Source organism: Piliocolobus tephrosceles, chromosome 14, assembly GCF_002776525.5.
Source record: "Piliocolobus tephrosceles isolate RC106 chromosome 14, ASM277652v3, whole genome shotgun sequence".
Taxonomy (NCBI): domain Eukaryota; kingdom Metazoa; phylum Chordata; class Mammalia; order Primates; family Cercopithecidae; genus Piliocolobus; species Piliocolobus tephrosceles.
The window spans coordinates 106,914,538-106,928,554 of NC_045447.1; the positions used below are offsets into that span (position 1 = coordinate 106,914,538).

At 42.9% G+C, this 14,017-nt stretch overlaps 1 protein-coding gene across 3 annotated transcripts in view; it reads left to right on the forward strand.

Moving 5' to 3' along the window:
* Positions 1–14,017, forward strand: part of FAM120A (family with sequence similarity 120A) — a 116,977-nt gene that overhangs the window by 25,390 nt on the left and 77,570 nt on the right. The gene's annotated exons all lie outside the window — the stretch shown is intronic.

The following is a 14,017-nucleotide window of genomic DNA, read 5'->3' on the forward strand; positions in this document are numbered from 1 at the left end:
CGGCTAATATTTTGTATTTTTAGTAGAGATGGGGTTTCACTGTGTTCGCCAGGATGGTCTCGATCTCCTGACCTCGTGATCCGCCTGCGTCAGCCTCCCAAAGTGCTGGGATTACTGGCGTGAGCCACTGTGCCCAGCCTGCTATTACTTTAATAACATGTTAGGCCCTTTATTGGTGGTGCTACAAAGTTAGCAATATCATGTTTTCCCATGATTTCAGGATATGCACTGCCTTAAAAAGCAAGCAACAATGCTACCATCCTTTGTTCTCAACACCTATGTGTTAGGTAAATGTATAAATGTCCTTGAAAATTTCCCTTAAGGAATTCTTTGTGCCTTGTACCTAATCTTTGAGCTGATGTTTTATATATTAATTTTCTTACTTAAAAATTTTAATTTTTTCTCTAGGTAGTATAGTTACTTGTCACTTAGAGCAACATCTTTTGCATAGTTGATACATTTTGTAACTAATTTTCTACAATTATAAAATAATCTAAAGCTTTTGGATGATGGGGTAGACTCAAATTCATTAGATAAATGATCCATTTGTACTGTTTTATTAAAACTTAACATTATTTTTCTCTCTTTTGATTCCCTTCCTGTTTGTGATAGTCACAAACATCAGAGAGGGAGGCACTTAACTGATTTTCTCCAGTGGAAGGTGTCGGTGTTTGGTGTGAGCATAGGAGTAATGAGTGAGATTGGCACGAGGCGCTGGAAAACTTCAGCTTGGAATTGTTGGTGACTCTTGTGATTGCAGTGATTATTTGTCAGGTTCAAAGGCCTTTCTTGACTTGGGCGAATGGGAAGATGGGGACCTAGACTTTGTATCTGCTTCCCGCCCTGGGACTGCTTCCTTGTAGTAAAGGGTGGCGGTTAAATTGGGTGTTCTGAAGGGCTGTAAAATTCTGAATGTTGTCGTAATTACCCTCCCTCCATAAACAATTTTAATTGGTGGCTAGTTTCAAATGGGAGTTTTTCTTCTACATTTTAATTTACCTTTAACTTTGGTCATACCCAAAAGCTTAAGTAGAATTCCTTTCCTCCTTTCATTTGGTTCCTTGCTATTTCAAACTCTTTTTCTTTTTCATCTCTGGCATGCTATAAAATGTTCTCCTTTTCACCCTAACAGGGTGAAAAAAACAGTATGGACTGTTTTCAACTTCTTGTTCAAAAATTAGTTTTTCTCCTCTTGTTAGAAGTTACATTTCTGGCCATAGAATCCCTCCTGTATGTTTTCATGAATGAAGTGATGTGATCTGTCATCTGGACCCTAAGCTCCTGGTTATGCCATGACTGAAATGCAGATTGGGGAAATGCAACGTGTCATCAGCTGGACTTCGGAGCACTGCACCTGTGCTCAGTAGAGCTGTTAAGCATTATGCTTTTATAAACGAGACACAAATGAAGGCTTGTTTCCTACAAGATTTATTTTGTTTTGAAGAGCAGGGGTGAGATACTCCCAAGGTCTCTGGCTATATGTGTATGTCTAAGTTAAACTAGCCCAGCTTCATATGTCACAGGGTTAGAAGTGAAGAGCTGTTTGAAGAATTATTGGAAAACCAGCTCAATTTATTGCCAGGTGAATAACATCATTACATGTGTGTTTTTCCTAAGTTTTGTTAAGAAAATCTTTAAGTATTAAAATGTGGAAGGAATAGAGAATGTGTATCCATATATCCACCATCTTGGTCTGACAATTATAAAAATTTTGCCATAAAGTATATGTCTGTGTTTTGTTTAACAAAACCTCTTTGGAAGTAAGTTGCAGATGTAACACTTCACCCATGGAAATGTCAGCTTGCTCCATCACTTCCTAAAAATAAGGACATTTTGTTACTTTATCATGTTAGTCTTATGACATCAACTAAATTAATAATAATTCTCCAATATCATTTTTTTTTTTTTTTGAGACAAGGTCTTGCTCTGTCACCTGTGCTGGAGTGCAGTGTCTAATATCATTTAATATTAAGTTCACATTCAGATTTTTTCAGAGTCATTTATAGGTTTTTTTTTTTTTATCAGGATCCAGTCAAGCTTTATGGATGCATTTTGATGTTAACTGAGCACTTTTATGGCATATTGGAGAAGAAATCCTAAATTATTTTTCAGATGACTTGATAAGTTGTAGGATTTTAAAGTCAAACCTGAAATGCAAGCTCACCTGGTTTTGAGATAAGTTCAGAAACTGCATTTGTTAGCCACTTTAAATTTTTTTTGTTGAGACAGAGTCTTGCTCTGTCACCCAGAATGGAGTCAGGGGTGAGATCTTGGCTCACTGCAACCTCTGCCTCCTGGGTTCAAGCAATTCTCCTGCCTCAGCCTTCCAAGTAGCTGGGATTACAGGCGCCTGCTGCCATGCCGGCTAATTTTTGTTTTTTAATAGAGGGGTTTTCACCATGTTGGCCGTATTGGTCTCAAACTCCTGACCTCAGGTGATCCACCCACCTCGGCCTCCCAAAGTGCTGGGATTACAGGTGTGAGCCACCGCACCTGGCCTACTTTAATGTTTTGACCCTTCATTCACATTTTTGTATGCAGCACCATTTCAGTAATTTTAATGTACATAGGGGAAATTGGATGTGGTTTTCTCCCCATGAACATGACTGATGGATGTGCTGCAGAGTTGTATGTATCCCACTTGCTATTTTGTCTCTTTCTTTTTTCCCAGTTATAAAACCAATTGCATCTTTTGAAAATTTGGATTGTTGTTACATATCTCCATAATATTCTGAGTTTTATTTTCTGAAATATTCTTTGTGTTTTTGTATTGTGTTGAAATGATGACAGGTTTAAGATTATGGTATTGCATTTTAAAAGGTGCTTTGAATTGATTAGATAGTAACTTCATAGAACACCAATCCTCTGTGAACAATAATAAATTTGGCTTTGGCGAAATAGTACAAATGTAATATGATAAAAGGGATGGACCAAGAAAGATTAAGCTTGAGGATGCAAAATCACGTGTCCTTAACAGCTGTTTTTCCAGTATACTGTGTTAGAAAGGGGACCAATAAAAATCATGAGAAAATTTCTCTTTTTACCATCTGATGAAAATCACAAAATACCATGGATAGGAAGTCATTAGTAGTGGATAATTTATGTGATTCCAAATCTTCAGTATGTTGGTAGCACTATGAATTTTTAGTTGTTTTGTTTTTAAGTAGCATTCTTAGACTCATCTTTTAAACATGTGTCTTGACAAATTTCACTACATGCATTCATTCATTCACTGTGAATTTTTAACTCTCCGACTGTCGTCGAACCAGCCGCATCAGTTAGAAATTGTGAAGTCCTCCCTGACTGTCCACAGCCCTGGGGTGTGCTGAAAGAGTAGCGTGTCTGCTCTGGGGTTCTGGGGGCCCAGAAGCACAGGGAAGAACAACGGTTACATCGTTGGGTAATATCTGCAAAGAGGAAAGCTAGGACGGGAGCCACGTTCTGTTTTGTCCTGCTTTATTAGTTAGTAGTAGATCGTGCTTATTACTAGGTTATGACTGCAATGTTAGACATACTTAGAACCTAAAATTGGTAGAAGGCAGTAGGAAATAGGACGTAAGGTGACTTTTTCATACGTCAGTGGTAACCTTAAGAGTTGCAACTAAGGTGGGTGTCGAATTTCTTAGGTTTAGTTGCAAAGAATATTTCATTTATGTTCAGGACAGTTGGGCCATTTCATGTAACATGTAAAATTGTAGGGTGCTGTTAGGGGTCAGGTAGTTTCTAAGATGTGGTCAGTTCTATAATGAGAGTAAGAAAACAAGAGTTATGTGTTACTCCCTATTCCTCGGGAGACCTGGCTGTTGAGATTCCTCACTGTAGTCCTGGAGATGCCTAGAGGCTGGGCTGGAGTGTGACCTCTGTCTCTACCCAGGCCCAGGTCCTGCAGAGCAGGGAGCCTGGCAGCAGATGATACAGAGCAGGCTGGGCCACGATGGGTGAAACCCCAGGGCTGCACAGGCACCCAAGCCTGAGGCTGCGTTTACCTTAATTTGCTGTAAGTAAGTTACTCTGTTTGATTGGAAATGTAAGACAATCTTTTATGTACCAGGAAGAGTTGAGATACACTCCTGAAATGTACACTCACTCCCAAACAATGGGGACGGCATTCCAGGAGTGCATCTCATTTCCTCGCTCATTTAAACTTTTTCCAATGGCAGTATTTCTTCAAAGGGTTATATCTTTAATAAGGAAAATACATTGAATATCCTTTCAATGTGTTTTTGGACTCAGTGTTATAATTAGGAAGATTCGTGATTGTATTTACAGTAATGAAAAGTGGGTTGGATGCATACTGGTCTTTTGAAGAGGCTCCCGCTGCTTGTGTTGCTCTGGGCTGCTGTGCTCCTTTGATGGTTTTGGTGTGGCTGGCAGTGTTGCATGAGAGAAATGGAAGGCGTCAGGCAGCCTGGTACCCAGGGAGCTGAGCCCACAGAGCATGGGCTCCAGTCCGAAGCCCAGCCTCTGTGTCCCTTCAGATGGTGCCCCCATGCCTACCTCCTCCTGTGCCCTGGGAGTGGTCAGCCATTCATTCTGCCTGGTCATAAGGTTTAGTGAGCCTGTGGGTGCCCTGCATAGCTGGTGTGGCCCATGCTCATCAGAGGGGGCCTGTGGCTATGGCAATCCATCCTGGGCAGGGCCCCCTGGCTGTAGACACCTGTTAAGTGAGCAGTTTTTCAAAATGTGCTTTTTGGGGTTTTAAAGATTGTATGATTTTGTGTCCTAACTGGGTACGGGAATTTTTCATCTTGGGTGGGCATTTTGTTGTTTTAATTTTTTAGTATGTTTTATAGATGTTTGCTGGCTTTATTTTTTTTAAAAACGTAATTTCTTGTTGCCTCAGGTTTTCTTGAATCTTGGGTTTTTAGAACACTTTATGGAAGGCTTATTGTCACTTGGGTGTTCTACAGTCTATTGGCCTCGTATTTGGATGTAATAACGTTTAAGTTGGACCTGTTCAGTGTCAGGCCATTGTATTCATTTTGACGGTTTTTGTGTTCCTGAACTTCATATTCAATTTCATATCCTGTTCAGTGTCAGGCCATTGTATTCATTCTGACGGTTTTTGTGTTCCTGAACTTCATATTCCATTTCCTATATTTTCAGTTTCCATCCCTGCCAGTTGTTTGTGATTGCAAAGTATTCCCACCACTGAGCCCTTTGAGCTCCTTCTGCCTCCTTGTCTGGGACACCCCAGCTTGCAGATTTTACGTGGGCTGACCCTTTGCTGAGACTTCACTACCAGCAGTTCTACTTTCTAGTTAGGTTTAGTCCGTTTTACTCTGTCTACATGGCAGTTCCCAGTCTTTTTGAAAGACCCCATCTCGGCGTGGTGAGCCTCCCCTAGAAGTACTTGTCCTCCTCCAGCCCTTTCTGACCCCATCATCTGCTTGTCCTAGGGCCTGGCTGGGCCCTGAGCCAGGCTGCACTGTCATCCATGGAACGCCATCTTCTCTGTGTGATCCTCTCTCGGAGCTTCCCCTAAAGTACCTTGCTTTCTTCTGCATCATCTTAGGAGCTCCCTCTCATTCCTAGCCCTGGCATTTCTTCCCTTTGATTTAAATGTCTTTGTGTATTCATCATCTTACCACTCTGATTCACTTATTTTTGGTAATCTTTTGCCAGCTTTATCTTTCCCTAAGGCACCCGTATACCGGGGACAATCTATCAGGCCATATCAAGAAAACTTTTAGATTCACCTCCATTTTTTTCTTTTTGGAGACGGAGTTTTGCTCCCTTGCCCAGGTTGGAGTGCAGTGGCGCAATCTCGGCTCACTGCAGCCTCTGCCTCCTGGGTTCAAGCAGTTCTCCTGCCTCAGCCTCCCTAGTAGCTGGGACTACAGGTACATGCTGCTGCCACGCACGGCTAATTTTTTGTATTTTAGTAGAGACGGGGTTTCACCTTGTTGCCCAGGCTGGTCTCAAACCCCTGAGCTCAGGCAATCTGCCTGCCTTAGCCTCCCAAAGTACTAAGATTACAGGCGTGAGCCACCACGCCCGGTCATTCACCTTAAATTTTACCCAGGGGTATCTTTAACTATATTTTTTTATGTCTTATTGTCCTCAACCAGAAGTCATTGAGTGGTACTTTTAAAACACGTCCTTTAGGGCCAGCAGTTGGGTCTGGCTCTGAGAGAGTAGTGAGGACGGTAGCATCAGGATCTCCAGGAGCAACGATAGTAGGGCTGTCAGTCTGGCCTTCTCATCACAGGGACCATGTCACCTCCAGGGTTGGAACGCACAGCAGACCCCACAGTGAACCAGTCTAGTAGTAGATCAGGGCCCTTCGAGACAGACAGGAACTGAACAGTCCTTTTTCTTGGGTTTCCCGGATGGACACCTGGGTGGCTGTTGCAGCTGCTGCTCAGCCTGTGGTCCTAGTGACCGCTGTGCCTGGTGCCTGTGTCCGGACTAGGGCTAGAGGTGCTGGTAGGTCTCATGCAGTGCCTGGAGCCAGCTTCCATCTGAGAAGCGCTGTAGCATTTCAGGCACTTTGAGGCTTCATTGTGTGTGATGTATACCATGTAACCTTGCTGGAGCTAGGTTGGTGATCAGATGACTTGATCTTTCTGAAATCTTTTTTTAAAAAAATTAAGTTGGGTATCAACTGTAAATAAATAGAAAGATGGACTTTGTTTATTTCTGACTTTCACCTATATTGTCATAGCGGGAGGGAGTGGTTCTGATTCTATGAACCCTCCAAAGAAGGAATTTCTCCTTACATGTGAGTGTTAATTGAAGTTCACTTCATATATTTTTTTCTTAATAAGTCATTATATAATAGTTTAGTAAGAGCTAAGAAAAACTTCCTAAAATCTATGTACTTATTTAGCTTTAGAAAATATAATGTTAGGGGCCTGGAAGGTAAGTAGATTAAAAATATTCTTCTTTTTTTTTTTTTTTTCTTTCTAAACATAGTCCAGATATTGGGGAAAAAAGGGAGACAGACAAGATGAAGTAGTTTGACTGAACCCTCTGATTTTATTCATCTTTGTAGTCTTCATATGTCTATTGCATTTTTACTGTCTTAACTAGAAGCCTATGTTATCTTTTTTTAAATTCTCTTTTTTATTATAAAAATAATTAGAAAAAATTTAATCAGTACAGAAATATGTCATGTGAAAATGAAAGGTACTTATAATCCCACTTCTCAGAGATAACCACTTTAAACAGATTGATATTTGATCCTTCAAAGTGTAATAAAAATGTCTGTCTTGCTAGTGGTGGTCATCATTGTCACCATCCATCATCGTGCATGTCGTGCATGTGAGGCATCATGTGTGTGACATTAGCTAAATGTTCTTAATGGTTCACGTATACAGATTCATTGTGCTGGATTTTAAGCTTTAAGTCTTGAAAACCTGCATTTGATAAGAAATTTTTTCTGTGCTCCTTTTAATTTATATATGGGGTTGTTAAATGAAATAACTTAAAATACAAACTGAACTCAAAAGGATTTCTGCTTGTTTATATCTTCCAGTCAGTCTCCTTCTCTGTTCCCTGTTTGTTTTAAAATAAATCTGGAAAGCTTAGAATTCTGAGGAATCTGCTGGAATCTCTTGGGGCTCAAGAATAGTTTTTCTGTCCCTCTCTTTCTTTCTTTTTTTTTTTTTTAAGAGCCAGGGTCTTGCTCTGTTGCTCAGGCTGGAGTGCAGTGGCTGTTCACAGGTGTGCTCATGTGCAGTACAGATGCAAACTCCTGGGCTCAATTGATTCTCCTTCCCCTGCCTCAGCCTCCCGAGTAGCTGGGACTACAGGTGCGCACCACCACACCCACTTCTATCTTTTTTTCACAGATTAGGAGTAGGTCTCCTGTCATATTGCTGGGAAGAAAGGGATGAAGTTGTGGGAGGTTTGTGCTCCTTCCTTGTTACGGGATTGCTTTTAGTTTGGCTCCTCCCATGGAGTGAGTGGGACTGCCAAGCAGAATTCTTCCTGATTGACCTGGAATGGACGACCCTGCCAGCGGGAGCAGGAACAGAGGCCAGCAAGGGAAAGGCAGACACAGTCTGAATGGGGTCTGAAAGATACCGTGTTGGTAGTGCTGGCACTTACGGTATCTCTGGGAGAGAGACCTGGAATAGAGCAAGCAAAGAGAAGCTCAGTAGTAGTGTCTTTGCTAACTGTGCTTTATTATTATTACTATTATTCTGAGATGGAGTCTTGCTCTGTCACCCAGGCTGGAGTGCAGTGGTGTGATCTTGGCTCACTGCAACCTCTGCCTCCTGGGTTCAAGTGATTCTCCTGCCTCAGCCTCCCGGGTTCAAGTGATTCTCCTGCCTCAGCCTCCCAGGTAGCTGGGACTACAGGCGTGTACCACCACACCAGGCTAATTTTTGTATTTTTAGTGGAGACCGGGTTTCACCATGTTGGCCAGGCTGGTCTCGAACTCCTGACCTCATGTGATCTACCCGCCTCGGCCTGCCAAAATGCTGGGATTACAGGCATGAGCCACTGCGCCCGGCCTGCTAACTGTGCTTAGAACTAGAATGCTCTAGTTTTATTTTAAATAAGCAGCATAATGTCAGTCTTAAAAATGAGAGTGTAAACATTTTCTAGCTTACTTCCTACCCTGTGAGTTCATAATGTCAGCCCTGTTTCTAACCAGGCTTTCTCCATCACTTTCTGCTTAGCATATTCACCTTCCACTGCAGGCCATGGTGACACATGTGTGAATTAGTGCCGTGTCCTAGTCCTAGTCCCATGTCTTCCCCCTCCACTCATGGCAGATCAGACACTGTTGTTGCACGCTAACTGTACACCGAGGGCTCCTCAACCTAGAGAATATCACCCTTAAGACATTTTGCCTGGAAACTGCCACCACCCCCTGCCCAGCCAAATCTGGCACCAGATTTTGTGCCAGGCAAGTTCCTTCCAAGACATTCTTGGTCAGAAACAGAGGGCTTGAACTGAGTGTGGTGGCTCATGCCTGTAATCCTAACACTTGGGGAGGCCAAGGTGGGAGAATCACTGGAGCTCAGGAGTTCGAGACCAGGGCAACATAGTGAGACCCTATCTCTATAATAAATAAAAAAACTAACTGAGTGTGGTGGCATGCCCCTGTAGTCCCAGTTACTTGACAGGCTGAGGTGGAAGGATTGCTTGAGCCTGGGATGTCAAGGCTGCGGTGAGCCTTGATCTGTGCCACTGTGCTCCAGCTTGTGCAACAGAGTAAGACCCTATCTCAACAAAAAAGAAAAAGAAGCAGAGGGCTTGCTAGCAGCAGTCCCAGCTATGTCCAGCATCTTGGTTTCTTATATCTCTTGCTCACAGCCCTTGTCCAGGGTCAGCTTCTCTTCCTGACCCTCTTGCTGTGTCTTTGAGACTCTAGCCCCTGCCACCCCAAAAAGAAGCCACGTCTGCATTGGCAGTCACTCTCCACTTCTTTCTGATACAACTCCTTGGCCAACCACTAATATGATTTCTGTCTCTATGGATTTGCCTATTCTGGACATTTATTTATTATTATTTTTTTGAGTCAGAGTCTCACTCTGTTGCCCAGGCTGGAGTGCAGTGGCACGATCTCGGCTCACTGCAAGCTCCGCCTCCCAGGTTCACGCCATTCTCCTGCCTCAGCCTCCCGAGTAGCTGGGACTACAGGCGCCCGCCACCACATAAAACCACACAACATGTGGTCTTTGTGTCTGTCTTCTTTCACTGAGTATAGTGCTTTCACGGTTCTTCCATGTTGTAACATGTATCTGTACTTTATTCCTTTTTTTTTAAAAAAAAAAAAAAGAAAAGAAAAGAAACTGTCTCCTAGGCTGGAGTGCAGTCAGTGGCGCGATCATAGCTCACTGTAACTTTGAACTTCTGGGCCCAAGCAATCGTCCTGCCTCAGCCTCCTTAGTAGCTAGGACTATAGTCACGTACCACCACGTTGGGCTAATGTTTTAATTTTTTTTTAGAGACAGAATTTTACCATGTTGCCCAGGCTGGTCTCAAACTCCTGGCCTCAAGCATCCTCCCACCTCGGCCTCCCATAGTACTGGGATTATAGGCATGAGCCCCGTACCCAGCCTACTGCATTTTTTTTTAAATGACTGAATGATATCCCATTGTGTGAATATATGACATTTTTATTGCTCTTTTCATCAGTTGGTGGACACTTGGGTTATTTCTACCTTTTGACAATTATAAATAATGTTGTTATGAACATTTGTGTGTAAGTTTTGTGTGGATGTTTTCATTTTCCATGGGTATATGGCTGGGAGTAGAATTGCTGGGTCATGTAGTAGGTCTGTGCTTAGATTTTTTTTTTTCTTCCTTTTTCTTTTCTTTCTTTCTTTCTTTCTTTTTTTTTTTTTTTTTTGAGACTTTTTTAGAGTCTCACTCCTTTGCCCAGACCTGTGGCATGATTTTGGCTGTCTGCAACCTCTGCCTCCCAGGCTCAAGTGATTCGCTTGCCTTAACCTCCTGAGTAGTTGGAATGACAGGTGTGTGCCACCGCACCCGGCTAATTTTTGTATTTTTAGTAGAGATGGGGTTTCACCATGTTGGCCAGGCTGTTCTCAAACTCCAGACCTCAAGTGATCCGCCTGCCTTGGCTTTCCAAAGGGCTGGGATTACAGGCATGAGCCACTGTAATTGACCTATGCTTCGCTTTTTGAGGACCATCAAACTGTTTCCACAGCAGCTGCACAGTTTACATTCCCCCCAGCAACGTGTAAAGGTTCTGATTTCTCCACATCCTTACCAATGCTTGTTATTGTCTGTTTTTTTATTTTCTCCATCTTAGTGAGCTTAATGAGGTTTCTCATTTTTGTTTTGATTTGCATTTCTTTGACGACTGATGATGTTGAATATCTTTTGCTATGCTTATTCCTCATTTTTAGACCTTCTTTGGATAAATGCCTCCTCAAATCCTTTGCTCGTTTTAAAATTGGGTTATTTGTCTTTTCATCATTGAGTTCTAAGGGTTTTTGTTTTTGTTTTTTGAGACAGAGCCTCGCTTTGTCTAGAGTGCAGTGGCATGATCTTAGCTTACTGCAACCTCCGCTTTCTAGGTTCAAGCAATTCTCCTGCCTCAGCCTCCTGAGCAACTGGGACTACAGGCATGCGCCATCATGCCCAGCTAATTTTTGTATTTTTGGTAGAAACAGAGTTTCACCATGTTGGCCAGGCTGGTCTTGAACTCCTGACCTCAAGTGATCCACCCACCTCGGCCTCCCAAAGTGCTGGGATTACAGGCGTGAGCCACTGCACCTGGCCTGCATTCTAATGATTTTTAATATATTCCAGATGCAAGTCTATTATTAGCTGCATGATTTACAAATATACTACTAATCTTTGCAATAAGTTTGCATCTCAAAGTGTTATCTTAAGCAAAGAGTCAAACCCAAAGGAAATCTGTCTGATCACGTTTATATAAAACTCTAGAAAAGGCAAAACAATAGTGATAGAAAGCAGACTTGTGATTGTCTGGGACTGCGGTGGGCAACGGACACAACGGGACTCTGGGGTGATGGGAATGTGATATTTTCTTGATTGTGATAGTAGTTACACTATTGGAGGCGTGTGTTGTAACTCACTGAATTATATGCTAAAATTGATGGGATTTTATTCCATGCGAAATATTTCAGTAAAACTGATCTGAAAAATGCTGGTGTCTGACTGTAGGCAGCCCCTCCATGGGGCAGTATCATTCTATTCTCCTTCCCAGTTACTGTGAACACTCGTCGCGCTCTCCTGGCTCTGCTCAATTTCACACTGCTTTCTCTTAGCAGGTTCTTTCTGCCAGAATATTGACACCTTCAGGCATGGTCCTCCTCAACTTCTCTTTCCTCATCTACACATTTATTTTCCCATTTTTATTTCTTTTCTAGCCCGACACTGGAGTATTCCTGGCCTTCTTGAACCTTTGTCATTGAACACATCTGGTGGGACTTCTGTGTAATATCTCCCTCTCTCTTGGTTCTTGGCCCTCAGTTTGTAAATATGAACAGATCTGCCCCATAGTCTTCTGACTACCATCTTGTGGTAGCTCCTGTCACATCCCCAACACTTAACTTCCTTCCCTTGAATCTCGTTGTCATAAGATTGCTTTTGTCAAGACCATGGATGCCTGTGAGAGCTGATCTTGTGGCTGGTTTTCCGCCTCATCATACTCCTCCTCTCCTCGCCGGGGCCCTCCCGCCTGGCTTTCCACATGTCGGTGTGCTGTAGTCTTTCTTTTCCTCCTCCTCGCCTCTGTTGCCTCCTACGGGTTCCATCTGTACTGTGATTCTCACACTCTCCTGGCAGATCTGTGCTGAAGTCTCAGCTACCCTGAAATGTATTTCTCCAGACAAGTCCCCTTCACCGAGCTCTCCACCCTGTCCTCTCTACTTGGATGTGCACCTGCACGTCAGATTTGGCATTTCTGATCTACAGATGTCTTCATCTTCTCTGAATTGGCTGGTCCTCCTGTGTTGTACTTGCCACCTAGTGCCACCAGTGACCGTGCCAGTCATCCACGGTAGAACTTGGGAGTCATCTTTGATTCTTCCCCTTCCTGCATCTGCTTTGATATTTCCTGAATTGCCACATCCTCTCCTTACTTCTGTTTCAGTCACTGCTTGCTGGGATTCATGCAGGAGCCATGGACCCTCCCTTTTGCTGATCTTTTGCTCGGCTATCCGTCTTCCACATGGTTCACAAAATGATCTGTTTAAATTCGGGTCTGATCTCATCATTCCCCTGTTTAGAATTTCTCAGTCACTCTCTTCATCTGTAGCAGTGATTTGAATTCCACGTATCTGTTAAAAAAAAAAGTTGGAAGACTACCGTTGTGTTGCCAACTCTTAATTTTTCTAAGTAAGAATATTGGAAGAAAAAGGAATTCACCGTCTACCATCTTTTCATTAAACAAGCACATTTCAACACTTGAAAAAAGGCGCAATTTCGAATGGAAGATAAAAAGACCACAGTGCTGTGGCTAAGTGTGTAGAGTCCACTCAGCCACACCTGGTTGGTTGTGGTGGATACTTAGTAAGTTCCTCTATAAGATGGGGGGGACGTTAACAGTGACTACTCATAGAATTGTGAGGATTAAATCGAGTATGCATCCTTAGGGCACAGCCTGGGTACACAGCCTTCGAAACTATTAGAATACATGACAGGTATTCCCCCAAGAAGGGAAGGTGACCACAGTACACGACAGTTTCCTCCTTGGACTGGTGGCACCTTTTTGTAAAGAGATCCTGTCACTGCACGATGGAGCCCAGGTTCCAGTAGGGCAGCTGAAGTCACCTCTGGCCTGCCTGCCTTTTCATCCTAGGCTCTAGGCCTGTAAAATGGAATGAATAACTTTTCTTTGTTCAGTTTAAAACCTTTAGGTACTTCAGTATACGTGCATAGCAGTTTCCATCTTTGGAGTGATGATCACACTTAACATTATTTGTGATTAATTGCATTTTAACAGCCTTTCAAATCTTTATTTAGGCAAATGCGTACAGAATACTGATATATGTCATAACGTTTCAAGAATTTTGAAGGCATGACTATTAGTGGTATCTGACAATTCTAGGGTCTATGTGTTTTCCTTTCCCTTGACTGTTATAGTAGAAAACTTTGGGCCTACAGGGTGCATTTGGTGATTCCATAGCTTGGAGGGCTTGGTCAAAAGCACAGACTGCTGGGGCCAAGGACTGTGGTGGTGACAGTTTCTTGGGGACCACACTTTGAGTTTCGCCCACCTTGGATCACCAAGGAAGCATTTCTGCCTCCTCAGCCCCTGGACCTGTGCTCCACTGTGTCCTCTCAGGGGCTCCCTGAGAGACTGGGGCAACATTTTGTCACCAAGAAGAATGTGAGCTTCTCGAAGTCAGGAAATTTGAAGGGTTGTTCTGTGTTCCTTTTTTCTAGCACAGGCCTCACCCGTGAATGAATATTGGCCAAATCGAGCTTCCGTTTCCCTTCCTTGAAATTGCCAAAATGCAGAGTGCTTGCCCTTCGCTGTTTTCCACTTGGTAATGAAGTGGATCAGTTCTGCTTCAGCAATGATACTTTGTGAAACTTGCATTTATATTCATTTGCA